This window comes from Pseudorca crassidens, chromosome 15 (genome assembly GCF_039906515.1).
Source record: "Pseudorca crassidens isolate mPseCra1 chromosome 15, mPseCra1.hap1, whole genome shotgun sequence".
In the NCBI taxonomy this organism is placed as follows: domain Eukaryota; kingdom Metazoa; phylum Chordata; class Mammalia; order Artiodactyla; family Delphinidae; genus Pseudorca; species Pseudorca crassidens.
This window is the reverse complement of record NC_090310.1, coordinates 78,173,037-78,190,596: the sequence shown is the minus strand read 5'-3', so window position 1 is coordinate 78,190,596 and position 17,560 is coordinate 78,173,037. Positions and strand designations below refer to the sequence as shown.

Here is a 17,560-nt window from a genome sequence, read left to right as displayed (position 1 = left end):
AAATATGCCTTTGTAACAAAATTATTTATTTGAGACTTATTTAAAAATCACTCGGGGTATATTGGAAGTTCATCAAATATAAATGGCTATGGGTCTAGGTGACCACCCTCGTCAGAGAGGAGGATTATGAAGCATCTAATATGTGCCATCTGTTTATGTATATTCATAACAACATTCATAACAACACTGTGAAGTAACATTATCCCCATTTTACAGCTGAGGAAACTGAGGTCCAGAGGGGTCAGAGGATTTGTCCAAGGTATCCCTGCTGGTCTGTGGAAGATCTCAGATACAAACCCATGTTATTTTTTCTCCCAAGCCTTTGCTGCCATCTTTCATTACCTTAAATCCCCACATTCCCACCTAGTCTGGATGAAGATGGCCCTGGGGTAAGTCCCCATTCTCCCCCCACCACCCCAGGCTGGAGAGTTTCATGCAGTTTAGGGATGAGACCACCGGGAGGCGCTAGGGACACATCCTCTTGTCTAATTGGCTAAAGCCTGGAATGGGAGGGACGTTTTGACAGCCCTAATGTCTTTAGACATTGTCAAATTTAGACACTGCCAGATGGCCCTCGGTTTAGAACCCCTGTTGTGGACCCACAGGGTCCAGGCTGGTCACACAAAGTGACCAAAGTTAGTCCTGTCTCACTCACAGAGAGCTTCACATATAGGAACCTGCTAATTAACGCCCTGGAGGTGGGGACTGACACCATCTCTGTCTTAGAGATGAGGAAACGGAGGCCCAGAGAGGTTCAGAGACTTGCCCAAGGCCACACAGCCAGTAGGTAGCAGAGCCAGGGCTTGACCCCGGTTGTCAGACACCACCACCTGTGCCCTTAACCACTGTACTCTACTGTCCCTCAGGAAAGTATGTATTATTTGGGCATCCAATCCACAGGAGTACTCTCTTCTTCCACTAAGAAATACTTTCTCTCCCAGTTTTCTTTTTACGTATTTTCATTTTCCCACTTTTTTAAAAAAAACAATTAGAAAGTGATTAATTTTGAGTACTTATTAACTTTGTTTTCTCGTTTAATAAATTTATTTATTTTTGGCTGCATTGGGTCTTCATTGTTGTGTGCAGGCTTCTCATTGCGGTGGCTTCTCTTGTTGTGGAGCACGGGCTCTAGGTTCGCGGGTTCAGTAGCTGTGGCTCGTGGGCTCTAGAGAGCAGACTCAGTAGTTGTGGAGCACGGGCTCTAGGTTCGCGGGTTCAGTAGCTGTGGCTCGTGGGCAATGGAGAGCAGACTCAGTAGTTGTGGCGCACAGGCTTAGTTGCTCCGCGGCATGTGAGATCTTCCCGGACCGGGGATCGAACACTTGTCCCCTGCATTGGCAGGTGGATTCTTAACCACTGCGCCACCAGGGAAGTCCTCATTTTCCCACTTTTGATGGAAAATCAGGTACAAGAGATTTTTCATTTTCAGTTTAATTATACTATGAGAAAAACACCAGCCCGAAGTGCCACGATAAACGGCAGCTGACACCCAACCTCGACATCAGGGATGCACTGGAGAGTGGTGGGGACTGCGGAGTCCCAGATGGCTCAGCCCTGTCAGTCCTGGCACGTCGTTTTCTGGCATGTGTGCTGGCCCAATTTTGCAAGAGAAGCCAGAAATCTAGGTTTCTCATGTGAAATTTCCTAATTTTAAAATAATGGCAATTAACTAAAAAAATTAAAAACCCATGATGACCAAACAAAACATGTTTGAAGCCTGATTTGGCCTGAGGGCTGCCAGTTTGCAACCTTCCTGAAGGGTGCATTCAAGGTCCAAGAACAAACACATATACTCCTAGTGCCCTCTGCCTTTCCTAATCATTTATTTAATTAATTCTTTTACATATTCAGCCATGCATTCATTCCATGTATGGATTCCAACCACCCACTCATCCATCGATATCTATCCACCCACCCATCCATCCATCCATCCATCCATCCATCATCCATCATCCTTCATTCATGCATTTCACCCAGCTACTCACCCATCCACCCATTCATCCATCCATCCATCTACCTATCTATCCATCCCCCATTTGTTAATTCATTTACTCAGTCATTATTAGGCCCTCATGTGCTAGACCCCAGCCAAGCCCTGGGGACATAGTGAAGCCTGTGAGCCCATCCCTTTATCTAGAAACTCACCATTTGGTTTAGTAGAAATGAGAAGAAGGAGGCCAATCATAGACAAGGATGGAACCAAATGGTGTTAAATTTAGACTCTGCCATTTGCCAGCTAGGCAACCTTGGACAAATCATTAAACATTTTGAGCCTCGGTTTTCCCCTCTGTGAAATGAGGCTAACGTAGTGACCTACAGCTTGCTCACAGGCAGGTTGTCAGAACCAGGTTAAGCTAGGAAATGTACGTGAAGAGGGGCACAGACACGGTGGTGTGATACATGTTGGGCTACAGGGACACATGGGGCTGTGGCGTTAGGCAGGGTCGCTAGCCCAGCTTGGGGTCTGGGGAGGCTTTGGGGAGTGGCAGCGTCCACAGTCTCCACCATGCCCCATGCTGGGAGAGGGCTTGCTTTGTCATTATTCGCACAACTTCCCCCTGGTCGGCTGACACCTTCCACCGGCCCAGAACGCGCTGGTTTTCCCACTCTTGCTTCACTTCTAAAGGGCAGCTCTTTCTCTGACCACCCAGCCCCACCCTGCCCCAGTTTGTGGGAAAACTCTATGGAACAGAAAAGGCTTGCGGGCTTCCCTTCCTCTAGATTTGTTTTTATTTTTTCCCATTTAAATTGAAACCATGCTTATTAAAGAAGATTAGAAAAAAACACATCAAATAAGAAAGAAGAAAAATTATTCTTTGTCCCATCCTTCTAATGCAACCACACTAAACATCCTGTTTTTTTTCTCTTTCTCCTAAGCTAAAGGTGTGTGTGTGTGTGTGTGTGTGTGAGTGTGTGTGTGTGTGGTGTGTTTGCATAGTTGTAAGGCATACTGCTCAACTATTTAGTGTTGTGTTTTTAAAAACTTTTCCATTATATCGCAAGCATTTCCCCCCACTGCTCATCTTCACGAACATATTTGAAGGTCTGCATAAATTTATCCAGCAAATGTTAAGTGAGTACCTATTATGGCCTGTGGGAGAGAGAGAGACAGTGTAATAATACTGAGCACAAATTCTGTGCCAGACACTGTTCTAAGCGCTTAAATTAAGTCACTTCTTCCCCACAACCATCCTATGAGGTGTGTGCCATCGTAATGCCCACTTTCTAGATGAGAAAACTGCGGCCCAAGTTGTACAGCTAAGAGGAGGAGCCAGCATTTGAATCTGGGCGGGCCAGCCACAGAGCTTGGACTCTGGCCATGCTGGGGCACTTTGGCCACCTGCAAATGGTGACCCCAATCCAGAGTGGTCAGAGCTGAGACAGGGAATGTACAGCAGCATGAGACAGCCCTGAGGGGGGCCTCCAGACCCATCCTGGGCATCAAGGAGGGCTTCCTGGAGGAGAAGGTGACATCTCGGCTGAGGAGGTAGGAGGTGAGGGCATTGCAGGCAGAGGGAGCAGCGCTATGAAGACCTGAGGTAGGAGTAGTGTGGGGTGTTGACAAGCTGACAATGAAGCTAGCCCAGGATGGGGAGGGGGGTGGCGCCAGATCGCACAGGGGCTGTGGGCCCCGGGACTCTTAGGGAGCCCTGGGGAGCCCCAGGGGGTTGTTCAGCTGGGATGCGTCATGACTGAGGAGGCTTTCCTCTACCCTAGGCCAGGCAGTGTCCCTGCTCTGGCTCCCACAGCCCATCTGTGGCACCCTGGGGACTCCTTGCCTGCTTGTCACCCCTCTGTTATTCTAGACTGAAGAAAGCTAGAATCTGGACTAATTCATTCTCTTCTGTGGCCTGGGACCTAGCTCAGTGCTGGGCAGATAAAATCCCTGGAATGAGATAATAGCTGACAGCATGTGGTGACTCTGTGTCACGATTGTGCCACAGCCATGGAGACTGGGCCTTTCTGTGGCCCCTCAGGTCCCTCGGGGTTCAAGGCCTCTTGAGATGTGCCCGGGTCTGGAGGTTTGCCAGGACTTTGCTCTAACTTGCCCGCGGTGTCTTGTTTGGTTTCTGAGAGGCCCTGGTCAACAAGGCAACCCTTGCTGGGCCCTCTCGGTGCTGGCGCTGGCAAGGCGCTGGCAAGGAGCTACCTGCGGGCAGCGCACACACCCACCTCCCAGCCTCCCCCAGCACGGATTCACCCTCCTTCTGTCCACACCGCCTGCTGCTGGAGGGGGGCCGCGGCCCCCTCTTCTGCTTGGGCTGAGGGCCTCCAAGGTAACTATTTGCTCCTGCCCCCCTTCGCCAAGCCCATTATCTTATCAGCTCAAACACTTCAGAGTTCAGGCCAAGAAGCCAAAGTCAACTTTGAAAAAGTCTTTAAAAGGCCAAAACACAAACACCGGGGAGGGTGTTTGGAGCAGGGTGGAGAGGAGGTTGGGGAAGGGTGAGCTCTTGGCTTCCTTTAACAGACTCCAAAGGACTCCTATGACTCTCTGGGCCCCAAGATGTATGTTTGAGGACAGTCACTCTTTTCAGTAGCAAACGACTGAGTTCACCTGCATCCATGGATAGGGGAATGGATACATCATGACGTGCCATACAGCCTCTGAAAACAGCAAGACCGCTTCATATGCAGTGATACGGAAATAGACTGTAAAGTGGAAAAAGAGAAAGCCAGGATATAAAGCAGATCTGTGTGTAATCCGATCCTTTTTGTATAAACAGAAAAGGTGGGGATATATATCCCTACATGCCTGTTTATGTGTAGAAAATTTCTGGAATCATTTACCGGGTATCTGGAAACGTTAGCTGCCTCTGTGTCAAGAGTCAGAGGGAGACAGACTTCTCATTATACTCTTTGTATCTTTTGAATTACTTAATATCATGTTAAAGTAATATTATAGAGATAAATAAACTAAACAAGAATATCAGTGATTTTGTTCCAGGCAAACAGCCAATAGCACAAAAGACGAGGAGGGAAACGGCTGCAGAAGTCATAGTGACTTTTAGTAGAGATCAGATTATCGAAGGTCTAGCTCAAGGGGAAACCTATGGCTCTTTAGTCCATTCAAACAAGGCTTTCAAGGTTCTCTCGTGTTTTATAAACCTGGATGCTTAAAATGCACTTTCAAGACACCATCTCATTGAACCTCTTGAGGATTCTACAAAGTATATAGAATCAGACCACTGTGTGGATTGATTAACTCATACAACAAATAGTTTTAGGTGATCAGGATGTTAGCAATGAACAAGACTCTCAAGATCCCTGATTTCATGGAGCCCATGGGTCCAGAGGGAGTGCTGAACAGATAAAAAGTAACCAACAGCAACACAGAAAAACAAGCATGACAATTTCAGACAGAACCGCTGGGAAGAAAAATGAGACCAGGGAAGATAATTGATAATGGTTGGTGTGGGGAATGGTCAGCGAGGGGCTCTCTGAAGAGGTGATACTTGAATCGAGACATGAATGAGAAAAAAGAACCAATCACAAGAAAATCAGGGAGAGGACAGAAGCAGGAATAGCTAGTGCAAGGGCCCTGTGGCTCCACTGAGCTTTGCCTGTGGCAGAAGCAGAATGGTGGCCAGTGTGGCTGTGGCTTAGACAGAGAGTCAAAGAGCGTTGGTAGAGCCACTTGGAGAGGGTGGCAAGGGCTGATCCTGTGGGCCTTGTGGGCTTGATAAGGAGTCCAGATGAAGAAACTGAGGCTCAGAGAGGTTAAGTAATTTGCCCAAGGTGACACATTTATCAGAGGCCAAGTCAGGATTCAGACCCAGGTTTTCCAACTCCATGTCCCATCCTCTCAGCAGTCACACATGTCCACACATGTCTACATGTGGCAAAAACATGAAACGTATTTCCATACAGCACCGCCCATGTTCTGAAAACATGAGTATTTTTTGTTATTTTTTGCACAGAAGGGTGCATACATCATACAGAGAATTCTCACCAAGTGGACAAACTCATCTAATCAGCATCCAGATGAATGTTCCAGAATAAAACAGAACATTCCAGAAGCCCCCTTCATGTCTCCTCCCAGTAAATGCTCCCTAAGGTTAACTAACCACTGTCCTGAGTTCTGACCCCATTGCTTAATTTTATTGCTTTTGGACTTTATATAAATGGAATCACACAGTATGGGCTCTTTCCTGTCTGGTTTCTTTCGCTCAACATTATGACTAGAAGATTCATGTGTTTCAGTAGACTTTTACTGTGTTACAGCCCAGACCAAGATATCATGTGAAGCACACAAAAGCTTCCCTCCTACAAAACAGGCCACGAGGAAGTAGCTTATACAGGAAGCAGTTCCAGGTATGTTGTTACATGAAAAAGGCAAGTTCAAAGCAATATGTGTAAAGCAATCCCATTTTTGTTGGGGGGAAACAGTTCTCCTTTTATGTAGAGCCAAAATGATCCTAGAAAGTCAGTTAAATTTTCTCTCAACCATAGTGCACTACGAATTCTTTGTAAATCAAAATAGCCACTGGACGGAGGGGCTGCCTTGTGCTTGGGGACGTGCTGAACACAAGATAGGATCTGTCAGCTCACCTGAGCTACTTAGGTCATTTCTCTCTCTCCTGTCCCCCCTTTGGCCCAGTGTTCATGGTGAAATCGTCTAAGTTAACTGCCTGTATCATGTGATTCAACCCTGGAGTCTAGTGTTTCATGGAGATTTTCCCTGCATGCTGGGTATGACAGGTGGACTTTATTTTTCCTTATTTGTTTATTCTAACTTCTGTAGAAAGAATAAGAATTCTTGTGTATTAAATAATAACCGTGGCAGCAGCAACAATCTGACAAACAAAAGGAAGGCATTTCCATCCATGGTTTATGTTGCTGCCAGAAGGTCACCCTTTGAAAGGGGATGTCACCTGATGCACTGAGTCAAGTGGGGCTGGGAAAAGAGCATCTACCCCCCTCATCACGGCCTGAGGAATGGGACAGCACCCATGGGATCAGAAAGGGATGACCCTGAGGCCAGACAGGCTAGGGTTTGAATTCTGACCTTACCCCTTGCTAGCTGTGTGTTTTGGTTACTACTACTGCCGCATAACAAACACTCCCAAACTTAGTGGCATAAAACATCCATTCTATTCTTTTGGATTTGTATCTCCTGGATCCCGTGGGTCAGGAATTTAGACAAGGCACAGAGAGATGTATTGTCTCTGTTCTATGATGTCAGCAGTCTCAGCTGGGGTGACTTGAAAACTGGGGGTGACTTGGTGCTTGGGGGGCACTGGTATCATGTGGAGAGTCTTCACTTGCCACAGGCTGGCAGCTGGTTCCTCAGAGGGGCTGGCAGCAGGACACCCTATACGTGACTTCTCCGTGTGGTCGCTTCACTCAGGGCTAGCTGGCCTTCCTCACAACATGGCAGCTGGGTTCCCAGAGCAAGCATTCCAAGAGAGCAAGCTGGAAGTGCAAGGCATTCTTATGATCTGGGCTTGGAAGTCATGTAGGATCATTTTCACTGTACTTAGTCAGTTGATGTAGTCATAAAGGTCATCCAAGGTTCAAGGGGAAGGGACAGGAGAGGACAGAGAGACCTCATCACTCAATGGAAGGAGAGTCAAAGTCACTTTATAAGAAGAGCCTGAGGAGGATGTACGGAAGCTAGAACCTCACACATTGCTGGTGAGAGTTCAGAATGGTGCAGACCCTTTGGAAAACAGTTTGGAAAAGCGGTTCCTCAAAAGGTTAAACATGGAGTTTCACCAGCAATTCCATTCCTACATATATATACTCAAGAGAAGTGAGGACATATGTCACTCGAAAACAAACATCTGTCAACAGATGAATGGATAAACAAAGTGTGCCATACCCATTCAACAGAGTATTATTCAGCCACGAAAAGGAATGCAGTACTGATACAGGCTACAGCACGGAGAAACCTCCAAGACATGCCAAGCGGAAGAAGCCAGTCACGAAAACCCATAGATTGTATGATTCCATTCATATGAAACGTCCAGAAGAGGCAAGTTCACAGAGACAGAAATTAGATTCCTGGTTGCCAGAGTCTGGGAAGGGGGAAATGGGGAACAGCTGCTAATGGGTACAGGGTTTCTCTGGGGGGTGATGACAATGTTCTAAATTAGATAGTGGTAATGGTTGCACAAGTCTGTGAATATACCCAACCCCCCTGGATTGTATACTTTAAAAGGGTGAATTTTGTGGTATGCAAATCATATCTCAATAAAGCTGTTTTTCAAAAGAAAAAAAAATCATGAGGGATGGGAGATACAGCTGTGAGCCTCTTTAGAAAATACAGAGTGAGGAGGAGCTCATCTTCCTATGCCTCAGTTTCCTCTTCTGTAAAACGGGGCTATTTAACAATCAAATGAACTCATAGGGTCTTTGGGGGATTAAAGGATACGGTCCTGAGGCCGAATCGTGCAAGGGCAATGTGGCTGGCTCAGAGTGAATGAAGGAAGTTTCTCATAAGTGCTAAAAAGAGCGAGGTGGGAAATACAGTATGACCAGAATCCAACCTCTTCTCCCACCTCCGTGGCCACCACCCTGATCTGGTCACTATCATCTTGTGCCTAGACTACTGCAGTAGGTCCTCACTGGTCTCCCTGCTTCCACGCCTGTCCCCCAGCCCACCCTCTACACACACACACACACACACACACACACACACACACGCACGCACACACACACATGCACACAGTCCACTCATCTCATGCAGCCGGAGGGAGTGTATCAAAGCCTAAGTCCGGCGATGTCCCTCTTTTGCTCAGAACCCTCCATGGCTCCCACCTCATGCAGAGTAAGAGCCAAGGAGCCTATGAGGCCTTCCAAGACTTGTACCCCTGACACCTCCCTGACGTCATCTCTCTCACTCACCCCTGTCTAGATGCACTGGCTTCCTCACTGCTCCTCAGACACACAAGGAAGAGCCCTGCCTCAGGGTCTTTGCACTTGCTCTTCTTTCTGGCTGGAGCACTCTTCCCACAGATATCCTCAAGGCTTGCTTCCTCACTTGCTTCAGGTATTTGCTCAAATACCAGCTTGTCAGTAAGGCCTTCCTCGATCACACCTCACAGTCCATCTCCACCTTTGCTGCATTATTTTTCTCTGTAGAACTTATCATTATCTGGCATTTTATGTATTTTTCCTTATTATTATTATTTTTGTTCATCGTCTGTCTTCCCAACTGGAACATAAGTTCCATGAAGTGGGGAATTTTTTCTGTCTTGTTCACAGCTATAATCCCAGTGCCTGGCACATAGTAAGTGCTCAATAAATATTGCTTGAGTGAATAAAATGTAAAAAAACCGAAACGAGTGAAGCAGTTCTGATGGAGGGCAACAGGGAGTGGTGGGGACCGTGTAAACTGGTAACCCTTGTCCCATCTGAAAGGTGCAGCTAACACTTGGCTACATACAGCCTAAAGTTCCCATGTGGGAATATGGGCCCAGTATGGCCAAGCTCCAAGTGTTTCCAGGGAGGCCAGAAACTTCTGTATTTGTGTGAAAAGTCTTGATTTTGAAACCATTAAACCGCTGCTGATCAAAAATCCACATCTGCTGCCTACCTAGGTGGGAAGCTTGCCATTTGTGACCTCTGACCTGGGTCAGAAATGCTTCCAAAAATTGGCCTCATAGAGCCCCAAATTTCTGGGAAAGCTGACAGGAGTTCGGAGAGCAGGAGTTGAAGGAGTAAACTTGCGCTTTAAGTGTTTCTGTGAAACGAATGGCATTTTCTTATTTAGGTTCTTGAGATGATTTTATTTCAGGGTGAGTTCCTTTCTCTTCTCCTAAGTCTCAATTCCACCCTCACATTTACACTGGGCCTGGGCATCTTTCCTCCACGCTGGAACGAAGATCAAAAGTAAATATTGGCAGAACATTGGTTTTACTATGACCCCGATAAGGAACAGACTAAAACGGAAATAGCGAGATTTGATTGTTCCTCCCACGTCTTCCCCCCCAGCCGGACTCCCTCAATATTTACTTATTAACTTTGCTTCATACAAAGTCTTGGTGTTGATTTTGTTGCCAGTGGGGCTGCCACACCGGGTGGGGCCTGCACAACTCCAGGGGCTCCAGGCTATAAATAACTCCCACGAACAGCGTCCCCTGGAGTTGTGCCGTGGTTGCCTGTATGTGTTTATTTAGATCATCTCATTCTCATTGACAGTGGCATAGGAGTCCTTTTTGCTTCGAGAAACATTTTCTGCTTTGTAAAAGTAACATGCGCACATGGAGAAAAATTCAAACAGTGTAAGAGTGTTCTGGGGAAAACTGTCTGCCTTCTGTCTTCATCTAATCTTTCCCAATTCCAATCTGATCTTTCCCAACTCCAGAAACACCAACTGTTGCCAGTTTCTTATGCGTCCTTTTAACTATATATACAAATCTTTCTTATTCTCTCTCTCTCTCACTCCCTCTCTCCAAATAGATGGTGTATCACACACACATCCATACATACATGTAACAAAGTATCTCTCTGTTTCCTGTGTTTCTCTAACATCTCTTTTTGCACCAATGGTTGGTACAAGGCATTAGCAAACTATAGATCTCAGGACAAATCTCTCCTGCTGCCTGTTTTTGTACAGCCTGCAAGCTAAGAATGGCTTTTACATTCTCAAATGGTTGAAAAAAATCAAAAGAAAGATAATACTTTAGGGCACATGAAAATTATATGAAATTCAACTCTCAGTGTCCATAAATAAAGTTGTACTGGGACACAGTTTTGTCCGTGTGCTTGTGTGATGTCTGTGACTGCTCTCGTGCTCCGACAGCACACTTGAGGACTTGCATCAGGGACCGTGTAGCCCACAAAGCCCCAAGTATCTACCATGCGGTCCTTTACAGAACATGTGTGTTCACCTCGGTTTGTATTGTACACATTGCTCTGCTTTTTCCACGTAACCATAGATCCTGGGAGGTCTTCTGCTATCAGCACATACAAATGGTTCCCAACGTAGGGCTGTTCTACTGATGATTTTTTGATTTTATGATAGTGTGAAAGCGATAACACCTTCAGCAGAAACTGTAATTCAGATTCTGAATTTTGATCTTTTTCTAGGCTAGCAACATGCGGTCCAGTCCTCTCTCATGAGGCTGGGCAGTGACAGTGAGTGGCAGCTCCCGGTCAGCCCCATGGTCACCAGGGTGAACAACCGGAACACTTACAGCCATCCTGGACCCGGACAATCATTCTGTTCTACACTGTCAGTACAGTATCAATAGGTGACATGAGATATTCAACGCTCTATTATAAAATAGGCTTTGTGTTAGTTGATTTTGCGCAAGTCTAGGCAAATGTAAGTGTTCTGAGCATGCTTAAGGTAGGTGAGGCTAAACTCTGATATGTTGATAGGTAGGTTAGGTGCATTAAACGCATTTTCTTTCTTTCTTTCTTTCTTTCTTTCTTTTTTTTTTTTGGCCGCACTGCATCGCTTGCGGGATCTTAGTTCCCCACCCAGGGACTGAACTTGGGCCACTGCAGGGAATTCCCTTAAATGCGTTTTCAACTTAATATTTTCAACTTATGATGGGTTCATCGGGACTTAAGCCCATTGTAAGTTGAGGAAGATGTGCACTGATTTATGTGCACTGATTCCTTTTAACAAAGGCTCTAGCATCTCTCATTGTGTTGCTGGGCCATAATTCATCCAGTTCTTAGGATGGACCCCTGAAATTCTTGTTTAAATGAAAGGAGTTCGTGTCTCAGGAGAGTTTGAAAATTCCTGTCAAGGACAAGAAATCTCAAGTGGTCACTCTGTTTGTTATTTATATCTTGTTCTTTGAGAAATAGGATTTGTAAAACCGTAAAACCACTAAGACAGAGGTGAAATACCAGGAAAGGATTGGAGTCAAGATGCCTGCCCTTCCTGGCTGAAGAAGCCTGGATTATACTGAGCTCGAGGCTTTATTTGAATCATACTTGCAGACGATGCACAAATCTTTGTGGATGTTTATTTTCCTCAAGAAGGAGGTTGCAGGCAGAATGGCTCTGAGAAGCTGGAAACAATGCCGATCAGGGTAACACAGAACAGTGTTCCCTACCCTTACAATTGCCAAATCTTGAAGTAAATGAATTATTATTTACTTAATATTTTTCTTTAACTCATATAATTTTTTAAAAAACCTTAAACACAGTTGTTTCATCTGAAGAAATAATATCCATGAATTCATGGTTCTGATGAGTTAGTAATATGTGTATTTTTTCAAATGTGTGTAAATATATAATAAATAAAATTTTTTAAAAAGCACAACTTCATCCTATAATAATCATCCTTCATCCTTCACCACCTATAATAATCTTGAAAACCAACATGGTGCCTGTGCTAAACATTTTAAAATGCTGGGGTATCAGACACTGGTGGTTGCCATGCCAACTGCCATTTTCCCCTTCCTTTCTGCTGACAGAACCCTGACTTTGTTCTGCTGGCCATGTGCCCAGACCTGGGAAATAAACCACATTTGGTTTAAAGCAACTATGGCCATCCTATTCTCCCGGAGTTGTGATTGGTCTAGGGGTGGTCATTTGATCCAGTTCTGGCCAAAGGGAAACTCTGCTGGGAGCTTCTGGGAAAGGATTTCCTGTCTGATAAGAAAGAGGCACATGAGGAGAGACCTATTTGCCTCTTTTCTTCCTTTCCTGCTTTGGACATAGTTGTGTGAAGAGGTGATGAGTGAGCTGTGGCAACCATTTTGTGACACTGGGTGACAAACCTAAGGAAAAGGTGCTGACTTGCTGTTGAAGGCAAGGAGCTTTGGTCTTTTATGACAACCTTGAGATGCCAAACATACCCTAGGGTCTCCAATATCCAGAAGTCTTTTAAAAAACAATAAATGTTATTATAATCTAAACTGTTATCATAGAGCCTCTGAAACTATCTTAATGGATCCAGCTGGCTTTGTCCTTTAGAGCTGGACTCCAGGATCCAAAAGATTTATGGCCATATTCCAGCTCCACCAAATACTCCTAGCTCTGCTACCTTGGGCAAGTGGCTTAATTTTTCCAAGCCTTAGTTCTTCTGTTCATAAAATATAAATAGTATTACTAGCTATCTCAAACAGTGATTTTTGAGAAAAAAATTAAAATTCATTTAAAGCACTCAGAATATGAAAGTGCTGTTGGTATCAGTATCAGTATTATTTCTTTAGTATTCATATAATCCTCTAAAAAGGGGGGTGGAGAAGCAACATGGACAGAGACAGGAGGTTGACAACACATAACTAAAGACCACCAGCCTGGCGCAAGAAGAGCAGAAGATGATCTGAGTGTCAGAGCTGACCACAAGCTGGGATGAGTCAGTGCTTCATTGGACAAGTTCAGTGGAAGCCTTGGGGACTAGACTACGAGTGTGACAGGCAGATTCCTGGCTGTGAACTTTCTGCTTCATGATTCGTGACTCACACTTTCCAGGAGCATAGATTCTACGTTTGGTCATCTCATCTTTTTAAAGGATGTGGGAAGCTGTCCTGGGTCCAAAGGCTTGGAGGCAGTGGCCTGGGGGCTATTTACGTAAGAGACTGGAAAGATTCAGGGGCAAGGTCGTCACTGCCTTCTGTTTAGTTTACAGAGCAGCTGTTGGCTGTGTCTATAGCAGCCTGAATGAAAGGAAATAGACCAGGAGGTATAGCATGAGCAGAAGGAGTACTGGATGGTGAGTCAGTAAACTGGTGACTCCACCGTGTGACCCAGGGAAGTTTCCTCTCAGTTCCAGAACTCAGTATCTCTGTATGTACAGTGGGGCTCCAGAGCAACCTATGGTCTTGAGGAGGTGACTGTGACAGATAGAAATGCATTTGGCTGCAAGTAGCTGGAAATCCAAGTGACTGAGGCTCAAACAAGCAAGGGGTTGTTTCCCCCATAATAAAAAGTTCAGAGAGAGGCAGTTATTGGTCTTCACTTAGTGGCTCAAGAAAACCAGGGCTCTTGCTGGCATCTCTGCAGTTCTCTTGGCTTCCCCATGATAGTTTCAGGATAGATGCTTAGTCCTTCTAATGATAGGAAGAAGTAGGGCAGCACCATCCACTTCTATCCACTTTATCCCAAAGCGAAAGCTTTCCCCCAACCCCCAGAACTCCCCTCACATGTCTTTTGGCAGAGCTGATCATGTGACTGATGACATGCCTGACTCAGCTGCAAGGGACCCTGGGAAAGTGAGGATCTGGTCACCATTGTGAAAGGTGAGAAGCAGAAGGGAATGGGCATCAGTTTGCCAACCACAGGATCTTAGGGCTACAAACCCCTAATACTTGCCCCTGAGGTCTCGGGCATCCAGAGCCACTGTTGACCACCTGTGGCCCTTCCAGCTACAACGGAAGTTGTGAGAACAAGACTTGAATTCAAATCCTGCCTCTGACACTGGCTGTCTGTGGGACCATGGGAAAGTCACTGCACATCTCTGAGACTTCATGTCTCAACAGGACAGAAAATAAAATCCAACTCCTAAATGGGGCTCTGGGGCCCTGGGTAGTCACACAGCACCCCATGCTCCAAAGGGCCCCACACTTGGTTTAATGCTCTACTCTTGCCATTTTGAAATCCTTAACAATTTCAGAACAAGGGCCTTGCGTTTTCATTTTACACCCGGTCCTGCTAATCCCATAGCAGGTTCTGCATGGTTTGTCAGGCCCTGTGTGAACCGTTTCTCCACTCCACTCTGGTCTCACTCCCTGCTACCTTCCTCCTCCTCCCAAATGCTCCAAGCTCACTCTCCCCTCAGAAGGGCACGGCCTGGTGCGGTGGCTGTCCGCAGCTGAGGCCGCCCCTGAAGGAGCTGGCAACATCTGCTGACCACTCTCTCCATGGCGGAGCAGCAAGGCCCTCCTGGAAGGGATTCTGAGTGGCACGTCACCATGTCCACCACTTTATGTTTGTCTTCAACTTTCTGTTTACCATCTCGTGGTAACACATTTGGGGGCAAAACTTGAGAAAGTTGGCAAATGTGGGAATGAGGCAGTGCAGCAGAGGGGTGAAGAGCTCAGGTTTTGGAGTCAGCACTTCATCATCTAATTGCTGTGCGGCCTTGAGCAAGTCACTTCACCTCTCTGAGCCTCAGTTTTGTGCTTTTTTTTAAAGTTAATATTTATTATTTATTTATTTGGTTGCACCGGGTCTTAGTTGCGGCAGGCAGGCTCCTTAGTTGTGGCATGCGAACTTTTAGTGGCGGCATGCATGTGGGATCTAGTTCCCCGACCAGGGATCAAACCCAAGCCGCCTGCATTGGGAGAGTCTTATCCACTGTACCACCAGGGAAGTCCCGAGACTCAGTTTTGTTTTATGTAAAGTAAGGACAATAGTATTTACTTCATGGTGCTGTTGCGAAGACAAACAGGCTGGGAAAAGGCTCAGCACAGGGCCTGATACCTGGTAATCATTCAGCAAATGATCATTATTATTATGATTTTTATTAGTATTATTATTATGATGATCATTATTATTATTAGAATATCAAAATTCTGAATGAATGATGAACGTTTGTGGAGTGAAAAGGTTGCCTCTTTCCTGAAACCAGTTCTGCTTTTCTCTCCTCTCACCTTTCAGAGCACTTTACGTGGATTTCTCATGGTCTGCTTTTGCCAAAGCTATTTGTCTTCCAGCCTGGAAATAGCTATTTACCCACTTGTATAGTTCAGGTCTTTGGGCTGAAAATGATAGAAACAAACCCAACTCAAAATGGCTTAAGAGAAAAAGTGTGTGTGTGTGTGTGTGTGTGTGTGTGTGTGTGTGTGTGTATGCATTGGTTTATATAAATTAAAAGTCCTAAGATGGGTTCAGCGTCAGGAATGGCTGGATCCAGATGTGCACCTGTTGTTTAGGAACCATGCTCCTTCCAACTCTCAGCTCTGTTTTCTTCTGTGTCAGTTAGGATCACCCTATGTCCCCAGGATCCCAGGCTTCCATTCTGTCAGGTCAGCAAGCGAAATGGATAGAAGCTGACTTTTCTATGTAGTCCCAGCATAAGTCTGGGGTTGACTCAGGTTGGCCTGACTTGGGTCATGTGCCCATTCCAGAACCAGTCCCTGGGACTGGGGGATGCAATATGTTCATTGCCCAGGCCTGATCCACCTTGCTGGGGAGACAGCCCACTTCCTCTTGAGCCACATGGAGTGATACTGGGGAAGGAGTGGTTCCCCAGAAGAAAGGGGGATGGACAGTAGTCAGGTACAAACAACAGTTGGCTATTGCATGCCCTCCTCAACTGTCCAACTATCTCTATTCCAAGGCCTCCTTTGGACATGCTTGGTACTCAATAAATGTTTGTTAATTGAATGAGTGATTGTACAAAGTAAACTATTAGAAGAAAAATCCATCTGATTTACCAGAAAGGGCGTGATCTTAGGGATAATTTCTTAGGCGGCATACTGCAGCTTCTGATTTTCCAGGTCCTGCCCATTTTTACTCTATTCTCCCAGGTTGGCATCATTTCAAACTTCAAAACCTCGATTCTGCCTGCTTCAGCGGCAGAGTGAGGCTGCTTCATGGGTCCGTGTCCCACAGTGGGCACCCACCCACCGCAGGCCTGGGCAGATGATGGGTGGATCAAGAATGGCTCACTCTTCCCCGTGGAAAATGCACAGGAGGCTCCAGCCCAGGGAGATGGTGAGCAGCGTCTGATAAAGGCAGGCGTCACCGGGTCTTTTTCCTCCCCTCATTGGCCGGTTTCAGCAGGTCACACTTTCACCCAATTCTCTTTCTCATCAAGAACTTCCGAAGAATCCTCTTCGTGCCTGAGTCACACACAGGCACTGGGCAGGAGATACCTGGAGCAGACAGACTTGGGAGCCTAGCAGACTCAGGTACACATGCTCAACTTAAGGGGGTACCTAGGAGTCGGCTGCCACCCATTGTGGCCCCGTGAAAAATGTGGGAGCAGTGTAGCCAGACCTTCTGATTTTTTTTTAACAGACTGTTTTTTGGAGATTCATGGCAAAATTGAGTGGAAAGTACAGAGAATTCCCATGCCCCTCCCACCCCATGCTCAGCCTCCCCAGCTATCAGCATCCTCCCCCCACAGTGGTACACTTGGACACATCAGTGAACCTAATGGACACATCATTAGGGATCCACCCAGAGTCCATAATTACATGGGTTCATTCTTAGTGTTGTACATTCTATAGGTTTGGATCAACGTATACTGACATGTATCCATTATTGTAGTATCATTCAGAATAGTTGCACAGCCCTAAAAATCCTCCGTGCTCTGCTCATTCATCCCTCCCTCCCCTCTAACCCCTAGCAACTACTGATCTTTTTAATGTCTCCGTAGTTTTGCCTTTTCTAAATCTTTTGGGGTTTTTTATTGCTTTTTCTTGTGACAGCCATGGCTTTGGCTGGACTGCCAGAGTCAACTCTGAATGGTAGATGCCCAGGCCAGTCTGGTTAAATATTTTGCATACTATTCCTGGAAATATCCCTTTCTTTAAATGCTGATGATAAATTCTAATTTTATGAAAACATCATGCAGGCCAAATCAAATAGGTTGCAGGCTGCATTTGGCTCGTGGGCTACCAATTGGAGATCTCAGACATGGGGGATTGAGAAGGGTGAAGCTGGAGTCCAAAAGCCCTAGTCTTGTTCTGCCACTTCC

At 45.9% G+C, this 17,560-nt stretch overlaps 1 long non-coding RNA gene across 1 annotated transcript in view; it reads right to left on the bottom strand.

Moving 5' to 3' along the window:
* Window positions 1–359: 359 nt before the first annotated feature.
* LOC137207992 (uncharacterized) overlaps window positions 360–17,560 on the bottom strand; it is a 266,590-nt gene continuing 249,389 nt past the window's right edge. The window contains exon 6 of the long non-coding RNA XR_010935423.1: window positions 360–4,653. This is a non-coding gene — a long non-coding RNA (uncharacterized lncRNA). The remainder of the gene's footprint in view (window positions 4,654–17,560) is intronic.